The sequence below is a fragment of the Triticum dicoccoides genome, chromosome 5A, assembly GCF_002162155.2.
Source record: "Triticum dicoccoides isolate Atlit2015 ecotype Zavitan chromosome 5A, WEW_v2.0, whole genome shotgun sequence".
NCBI lineage: Eukaryota > Viridiplantae > Streptophyta > Magnoliopsida > Poales > Poaceae > Triticum > Triticum dicoccoides.
Genome location: NC_041388.1, coordinates 42,461,056 through 42,469,940, shown reverse-complemented (window position 1 = coordinate 42,469,940; position 8,885 = coordinate 42,461,056).

Genomic DNA, 8,885 nt, shown 5'->3' with positions numbered 1-8,885 from the left:
TCCTCGAGTTTAAACACTCAGCCGCTCCAACCAGACGTACAACTGAGACAGCAGTTGGAACTGGTCTACCAAATCATTGTCTTCACCAAGCTTACTGGTTCTATTCCCTCAACTCTTTCATTTCCTCATAACTGTGTTGTGTGTTTATTCATATCTGTGTTTGAAGACTTTGACTGAAGACTTTCTCAATTTCCTTAGTTCAATTTCTTCAGTCTGTCTGTCTTCATCCTATGTTATCCTGTGATTACGCTTCCTGTACTCTGTGCCTGTCTTCATTTCATCATGATGACTATGCTTGTATTCTGTTATGTTTACTGTTGAGTACTTATTCCGCTGCTAGTAGTTCTTCGCTAAGGAATTTCCTCACTGGAAAATTCCTCAGTGAAGAATTTCATAAATATCACCTATTCACCCCCCCACTAGTCGATATAACGCACTTTCAAGATTCATGCATATCATTATTTTCTTCTGAAGCAACGGTCATTCTTTCAATAAGTTCTTTGACATAGACATTATGAGCATAGTTTTTATAGCAATATTTAAATATGTCAAAATTTTCAGATTCGTAGAGAGTAATATCATACTTTTCAATCAAAGAAGCAACTTCATAAGCACCGTTAAAAGCAACAAATTCTTCAATTCGTTCCATATGTAGTAACTATAAACACCCTTTGCATAAGAAGATAAGATTTCAATATCATTAAACTCACATAGGTAGGGGAGGTGTTTTTTAGGGTTCTTAGAGCAAAAATTAAAATCACAAATTTCATAAAGATTCCAAGCAAAACACATCAATCTGTTTATTTGATTCCATAAGAGTCTGCCTTTTTCAGACAAACGGTGACGCACAAAATGAGCATGCTCATCTAAAGATTTCCCATCAACTAAGCTAGTTGGGGTTTCAGCACGAGCGCGTAAGGATCGAAGATGATCTAAGTAGAACACTTTAAGTGGATCCATATCAATAGATTTTTAGCAAGCAAAGATGCATGCAAATAGAATGCACATGGAAACACAAACAAGGATACATACGGGAAGAAGGCAAACAAAAGAAGAGGCAAATAAAAAGGCAAGGGTGAAGTGGGGGAGAGGAAAACGAGAGGCAAATGGCAAATAATGTAATGTGGGAGATAATGGTTTTGTGATGGGTACTTGGTATGTTGACTTTTGCGTAGACCTCCCCGGCAACAGCGCCAGAAAACATTCTTGCTACCTCTTGAGCACTGCGTTGGTTTTCCCTTGAAGAGGAAATGGTGATGCAGCTGATACGTCTCCAACGTATCTAATTTTTCAAACACTTTTGCCCTTTTTTTGGACTCTAACTTGCATGATTTGAATGGAACTAACCCGGACTGACGCTGTTTTCAACATAATTACCATGGTGTTATTTATGTGCAGGAGCAAACGTTCTCGGAATGACCTGAAACTTCATGGAGACACTTTTCAGAAAATAAGAAAAATAGTTGCCAAAGATGAAGGCCAGGGGGGCCAACGCCTTGCCACGAGGGTGGGGGCGCGCCCTCTACCTCGTGGGCCCCCGGTTGCCTCTCCGACTCCAACTCCACCTCCATGTATTGAGTTTCGGGGAGAAAGTAATCAGAGAGAATAAATCATCGCGTTTTACGATACGGAGCCGCCGCCAAGCCCTAAAACCTCTCGGGAGGGCTGATCTGGAGTCCGTTCGGGGCTCCGGAGAGGGGAATCTGTCGCCATCGTCATCACCAACCATCCTCCATCACCAATGTCATGATGCTCACCGCCATGCGTGAGTAATTCCATCGTAGGCTTGCTTAACAGTGATGGGTTGGATGGGATCTATCATGTAATCGAGTTAGTTTTGTTAGGGTTTGATCCCTAGTGTCCAGTATGTTCTGAGATTGATGTTGCTATGACTTTGCTATGCTTAATGCTTGTCAGTAGGGCTCGAGTGCCATCATTTTAGACCTGAAGCTATTATGTTTTCATCGATATATGAGTGTTCTTGATCCTATCTTGCAAGTCCATAGTCACCTATTATGTGTTATGATCCGTTAACCCCGAAGTGACAATAATCAGGATACTTACCGGTGATGACCGTAGTTTGAGGAGTTCATGTATTCAATATGTGTTAATGCTTTGTTCTGGTTCTCTATTAAAAGGAGGCCTTAATATCCCTTAGTTTCCATAAGGACCCCGCTGCCACGGGAGGGTAGGACAAAAGATGTCATGCAAGTTCTTTTCCATAAGCACGTATGACTATATTCGGAATACATGCCTACATTATATCAACGAACTGGAGCTAGTTCTGTGTCACCCTAGATTATGACTGTTACATGATGAACCGCATCCGGCATAATTCTCCATCACTGATCCATTACCTACGAGCTTTTCATATATTGTTCTTCGCTTATTTACTTTTCCGTTGCTATTTCTATCATCACTACAAAGTACCAAAAACATTACTTTTACTACTGTTACCTTTTGCTACCGTTACCACTACTATCATATTACTTTGCTACTAAACACTTTGCTGCAGATATTAAGTTTCCAGGTGTGGTTGAATTGACAAATCAACTGCTAATAATTGAGAATATTCTTTGGGTCCCCTTGTGTTGAATCAATAAATTTGGGTTGAATACTCTACCCTCGAAAACTATTGCGACCCCCTATACTTGTGGGTTATCAAGACTATTTTCTAGCACCGTTGCCGGGGAGCATAGCTCTATTCTTTGAGTCACTTGGGATATATATCTGCTTATCATTATGAATAACTTGAGAGATCCAAAAACCAAGATCTATCCCTCAACTATGAGGGGAGGTAAGGAACTGCCATCTAGCTCTGTGCTTGATTCACCTTCTGTTTTGAGTAAGCTTGCGACACCTACACCTTCTTCTGCTATTTGTTCTAATATGTCGCATGTTATTGATGCTGCCACTTTTGCTATGCATGATACTTATGATGAAACTACCTCTATGCCTAATACTACTATGCCACTTAGTGCTTTTCTTGATGAACAACTTTCTAGGGCTAGAGAAATTGAAAATATTGAATCTGATGATACTGATGAAAGTGATGTTGAAGAACCACTTGCCATTCCTAAGGGTTATGTTTTTGATCAAGATGCTTCTTTAGCCATTTTAGCTTTCAGAAATAGAACTGAACTTAAAAAATTATTAGCTAAATGGAGTAAGCAATCTCTAAATGCTAGAATGAAACCTGACCCTGCTTTTGCTACTTCAGCTATCTTTGTTACTGATAAGGATTATGAATTCTCTGTTGATCCTGATATAATTACTTTGGTTGAATCTGATCCTTTTCATGGTTATGAATCTGAAACTGTTGTGGCACATCTTACTAAACTGAATGATATAGCCACCCTATTCACTAAAGATGAGAGAACTCGCTACTTTTATATCCTTAAAATATTTCCGTTCTCATTAAAGGGTGATGCTAAGATATGGTTTAATTCTCTTGATCCTGGTTGTGTGCGTAGTCCCCAGGATATGATTTATTACTTCTCTGCTAAATATTTCCCTGCTCATAAGAAACAAGCTGCTTTAAGGGATATATATAATTTTGTGCAAATTGAAGAAGAGAGTCTCCCACAAGCTTTGGGGAGGCTTCTCCAATTACTTAATGTTTTCCCTGATCATCCTCTTAAGAAAAATGAAATACTTGATATCTTTTATAATGGACTAACCGATGCCTCCAGAGATTACCTAGATAGTTGTGCTGGTTCTATTTTCAGGGAAAGAACACCGGATGAAGCTAAAATTCTATTCAATAATATGTTGACAAATCAAAATAATTGGACACCTCCGGAGCCAATTCCTAAGCCTATTCCTAAACCAACTCCGAAGAAGAGGGGTATTCTATTTCTCAGTCCTGAAGATATGCAAGAGGCAAAGAAATCTATGAAAGAAAAGGGTATTAAAGCTGAAGATGTTAAGAATTTACCTCCTATTAAAGAAATACATGGTCTTAATTTACCGCCTGTTGAAGAAACATATAATCTTAATCCATTACCTATTGAAGAAACTCATGGTCTTGATAACCCAACACAGGTAGTAAAGGTAAATTCTCTCTATAGATATGATAAAGCTGTAATCCCATTTACTAAGTTTGCTAGCCCATGCTTAGATGAGTTTGATAAATTTATGGCTAAGCAAGAAGACTTTAATGCTTATTTTGGTAGACAATTAAAATACAATTCAAATATGCTTGGACAGTCGGGTGATTATATTGCTAATGTCAAAGGTGAACTAAAACTTATTAGTAAACATGCTTCTATGGTTACTACTCAAGTAGAACATGTACTTAAAGCTCAAAATGATTTGCTCAATGAATTGAATAGTAAAAATAATGATAATGTTGTTAGAGTGGCTACTAGAACTGGTAGAATGACTCAGGAACCTTTTTATCCTGAAGGCCATCCTAAGAGAATTGAACAAGATTCTCAGAGAAATAATTTAGATGCACCTAGTTCTTCTAAAAAGAAGAAAAATAAAAATGATAGGACTTTGCATGCTTCTAGTGATCCTATTGTTGAAACACCTGAGAATCCAATGATATTTCTATTTCTGATGCTGAAACTCAATCTGGTAATGAACCTGAAACTAGTGATAATGCTAATAATAATGTTCATAATGATGCTCAACCTAGTAATGATAATGATATAGAAATTGAACCTGCCGTTGATCTTGATAACCCACAATCAAAGAATCAATGTTATGATAAGAAATACTTTGTTGCTAGGAAACATGGTAAAGAAAGAGAACCATGGGTTCAGAAACCCATGCCCTTTCCTTCCAAACCATCCAAGAAAAAGGATGATGAGGGTTTTGAGCGCTTTGCTGAAATGATTAGACCTATCTTTTAGCGTATGTGATTAACTGATATGCTTAAAACCAATCCTTATGCTAAGTACATGAAAGATATTATTACAAATAAAGAAAGATACCGGAAGCTAAAATTTCCACCATGCTTGCTAATTATACTTTTAAGGGTGGAATACCAGAGAAACTTGGAGATCCAGGAGTACCCACTATACCATGCTCCATTAAAAGAAACTATGTTAAAACTGCTTTATGTGATCTTGGAGCCGGTGTTAGTGTTATGCCTCTCTCTTTATATCATAGACTTGATTTGAACAAGTTGACACCTACTGAAATATCTTTGCAAATGACTGATAAATCAACTGCTATACATGTCGGTATTTGTGAGGATGTGCCTGTTGTAGTTGCAAACGTTACTATTTTAACGGACTTTGTTATTCTTGATATTCCCGAGGACGATAGTATGTCTATTATTCTTGGAAGACCCTTTTTGAATACTGCAGGGGCTGTTATTCATTTCACTAAAGGCAATGTCACTTTTCATGCTAATGGTAATGAGCACACGGTACACTTTCCGAGGAAACAACCTCAAGTTCATAGTATCAACTCTATTGGAAAAATTCCATCGATTATATTTGGACGTTTTGAATTTCCTCTTCCTACTGTCAAGAAGAAATATGATATTCTTATTATTGGCGATGTGCATATCCCCGTTGAGGTAACATAGTGTTATTCGAAATTTCTCCGGTTCCATGTTATTCGGAATGAGTTCGTTAACAAGACTTGATCAACCTTGTTAGTGGATTCCTTTTGATGATCATGAGATGAATGAAACTAGAAGGCACAACTTTCTGTACCCCACTTTCACTTTCTGTTATTTATATTAAATTAAATAAAAATAAGTATTTGTGTGTCTGTTATCTGATTATCCATGCAATATAAAAATACCTTGAAAATAAAAGTTCTCCAAATGCCCTGAAAATTAAATATGATTTTTTCTAGAATATTTGAAGATTTATGGAACTGAGAACACACCAGGGGGCCAACCACCTGCCCACGAGGGTGGAGGGCGTGCCTACCCCTCTAGGGTGCGCCCCTACCTCGTGGGCCCATGGTGGCCCTCCTCCACTTATTCCTGCACCCACACACTTCATCTTCCTCCACCAAACATGAATAACCAGCTCAAACCCGAGTCCAAGCTCGTTTTGCTGCCATTTTTGATCTCCTTGCTTAAAGCACCTCTCACAAAACTGCTTGGGGAGATTGTTCCTTGGTATGTGACTCCTCCATTGGTCCAATTAGTTTTTGTTCTAGTGCTTTATTCATTGCAAAATTTTGCTGCTTAGGTGACCCTGTTCTTGAGCTTGCATGTCAAATTTATATGGTCAAAAGTAGTTTTGATGCATGATATAGGCCCTAGGCACTTGTAGGAGTAGTTACTATCAATATTATTGAGTTTGGTGTACTTTTATTTTGAAGTTACTAAAAATTTTCAGAATTTTTCAGAGAAATAAAAATTCTGAGGAAAATGTTCCAAGGTGGTTCTTCAAGGAAGCAAGGACCCAGGCTTGCAATGCGTGATGCTGATGAAGAGCCACCAAGAGACGCTCCAGTGCGTCCTTGTGAGTGGCCTTCTGAAAATTTTATGGATCGAGCGGGAATAAAAGAAGAATTCAACGCATATTTGCATAACGCTGTTCTCGTGAGCTTCGAGGAAGAGAAGTGCAGTCAGTATCATAATCTCATTAGTTCCTTTGTGAGGAGGATTGAATTTTCAATTTCACGTAATTCTCCAACTGTCCTGTTTGATCTTTATGATAAATCTTATACCATGGACTTAGAGGATTTTACCACTGCATGCAAACTTCCACAATGGGGTAGTGTAAGGGATCCTCACAAATCTGAATTTAGAGATTTTCTTGCTAGCATAACTGTGGGAGAATCTAGAGATATTACACAAGCTACCATTGGGAGCATTCACTTTCATGCTATACATTATTTTGCTCTCTTCATAGGTAGATACATTAATGGTAAAGATGAGGCATGTCACATGTGTGTCCCCGATCTCAGTATTCTTAGGAGTGTTGTGTTATGAGACCAATCTTATAATTTGGGAGCCATTGTTGCATGTAGGTTGCACCTTAATAGACGTAATGGAGATTTCTTTGGTGGAATTTATGCAACCCGCATAGCTAATTTTCTTGGTATAGATGTACGCGAAGATGATATTGAATTACCCCCTGCCTATCTAGATTTTAATGTTATGGTTCACCACCAGTTTGTCGAGAGGAACGAATCACCTCTCCAGTATCGACTAATCTTTGACAGACGTCGTGCTGTCCGTATTACTCTCCCTGCTCCTGCTTTCTTTGATTATCAGGCAAGAGGAGGATATACTATTACCAGAGAGGAGGCAGATGAGTACGAGAGGAGAGAGGAGGCCGCTCGTCGCCACGCTGCAGCTCAGCTGGCGATAGCTGCTGCATCACAGTACGACCCCAGCTACTATTATGGATATCAGCCAGGCCAGTCGTGGCCATAGACTAACTTAGGCCAAAAGCCTAAGCTTGGGGGAGTACGTATTTCTCACCGACATTACATTTATGCTCACACACTCATTGCTAGATGTCGGTGCTCATACTTTTTCATTGTATCATCCATGCTAGTTTAATTTCCTTTTTATGCTTTCTTCTTGTATGTTTAATAAACCTTAAGAAAAACCAAAAAAAATTAGTTGTAGCTTTTAATTAGTTTACTTTCCATGCTTGTAGTAGTAATTAAAAAGAAAACCCAAAAAGATTTCATGTTCTTCTTTTGCTTGATTGGGAGCTTTCCCGTGTAAATAGTTTTATTTCTTTTCTTTTCTTTGGGGGTCGATAGGAGAAGACCAGAATTAAATTGTTGAAGTGGCTCTTATATGCATTATTGTTGATCTAACAAAAGAGCCCATATTGCCTTGTCTTCTCCTGTTTATTGAATGCCTGCAGATTCCAGCTTAGTCCAATGCACGTGCACTATTATTATTATTCATATCGTTCGGTCGTGCAAGTGAAGGACAATTATGATGATATATGATGGACTGACTGAGATGAGAAAAGCTGGTACGAACTCGACCTCTTTTGTTTTTGTAAATATGATTAGTTCATCATTCCTAATTCAGCCTATTATGAATAAACATGTTTGCAATGACAATTAGAGATCATAGTTTCTTGTGCCATGCTTGATTAACTATGAGTTATAATGGTTTACCTTGCATGCCAACATGCTATTAAAATGGTTATGATGTGGTATGATAGGTGGTATTCTCCTCTGAATGATTTAAGTGACTTGACTTGGCACATGTTCACGCATGTAGTTGAAACAAAATCAACATAGCCTTCACGATATTTATGTTCATGGTGGATTATATCCTACTCATGCGTGCATTCGGTGTTGATTAATTTTAATGCATGTTCATGACTGTTGTCGCTCTCTAGCTGGTCGCTTCCCAGTCTTTTGCTAGCCTTCACCTGTACTAAGCAGGAATACTGCTTGTTCATCCAAATCACTTAAACCCTAAAGTTATTCCACATGAGTCCACTATACCTACCTATATACGGTATCTACCTGTGTTCCAAGTAAATTTGTATGTGCCAAACTCTAAACCTTCAAATAAATATCATGTTTTGTATGCTCGAATAGCTCATGTATCAACTAGGGTTGTCTGTATCTTCCATGTTAGGCGGGTTATTCTCAAGAGGAGTGGACTCCACTCCTCACTCACGAGATAAATGGCTGGTCAGCGGGATGCCTAGTCCCATGCTTTATGCAAACTAAATCAAAGTAATTGCAAACAAAACCCGCTTGGGACTCTTGTTAGTTGGAGGCACTCGTTGTTTCGAGCAAGCCATGGATTGACGCTTGTGGTGGAAGGGGGAGTATAAACTTTACCATTCTGTTTGGGAACCGTCTATAATGTGTGTAGCATGGCAGATATTGCCATCTCTTGGTTGTTATGTTGACAATGAAAGTATACCGCTCAAAATATTATTCACCTCTATTTCAAAACCGAGCTCTGGCACCTCTACAAA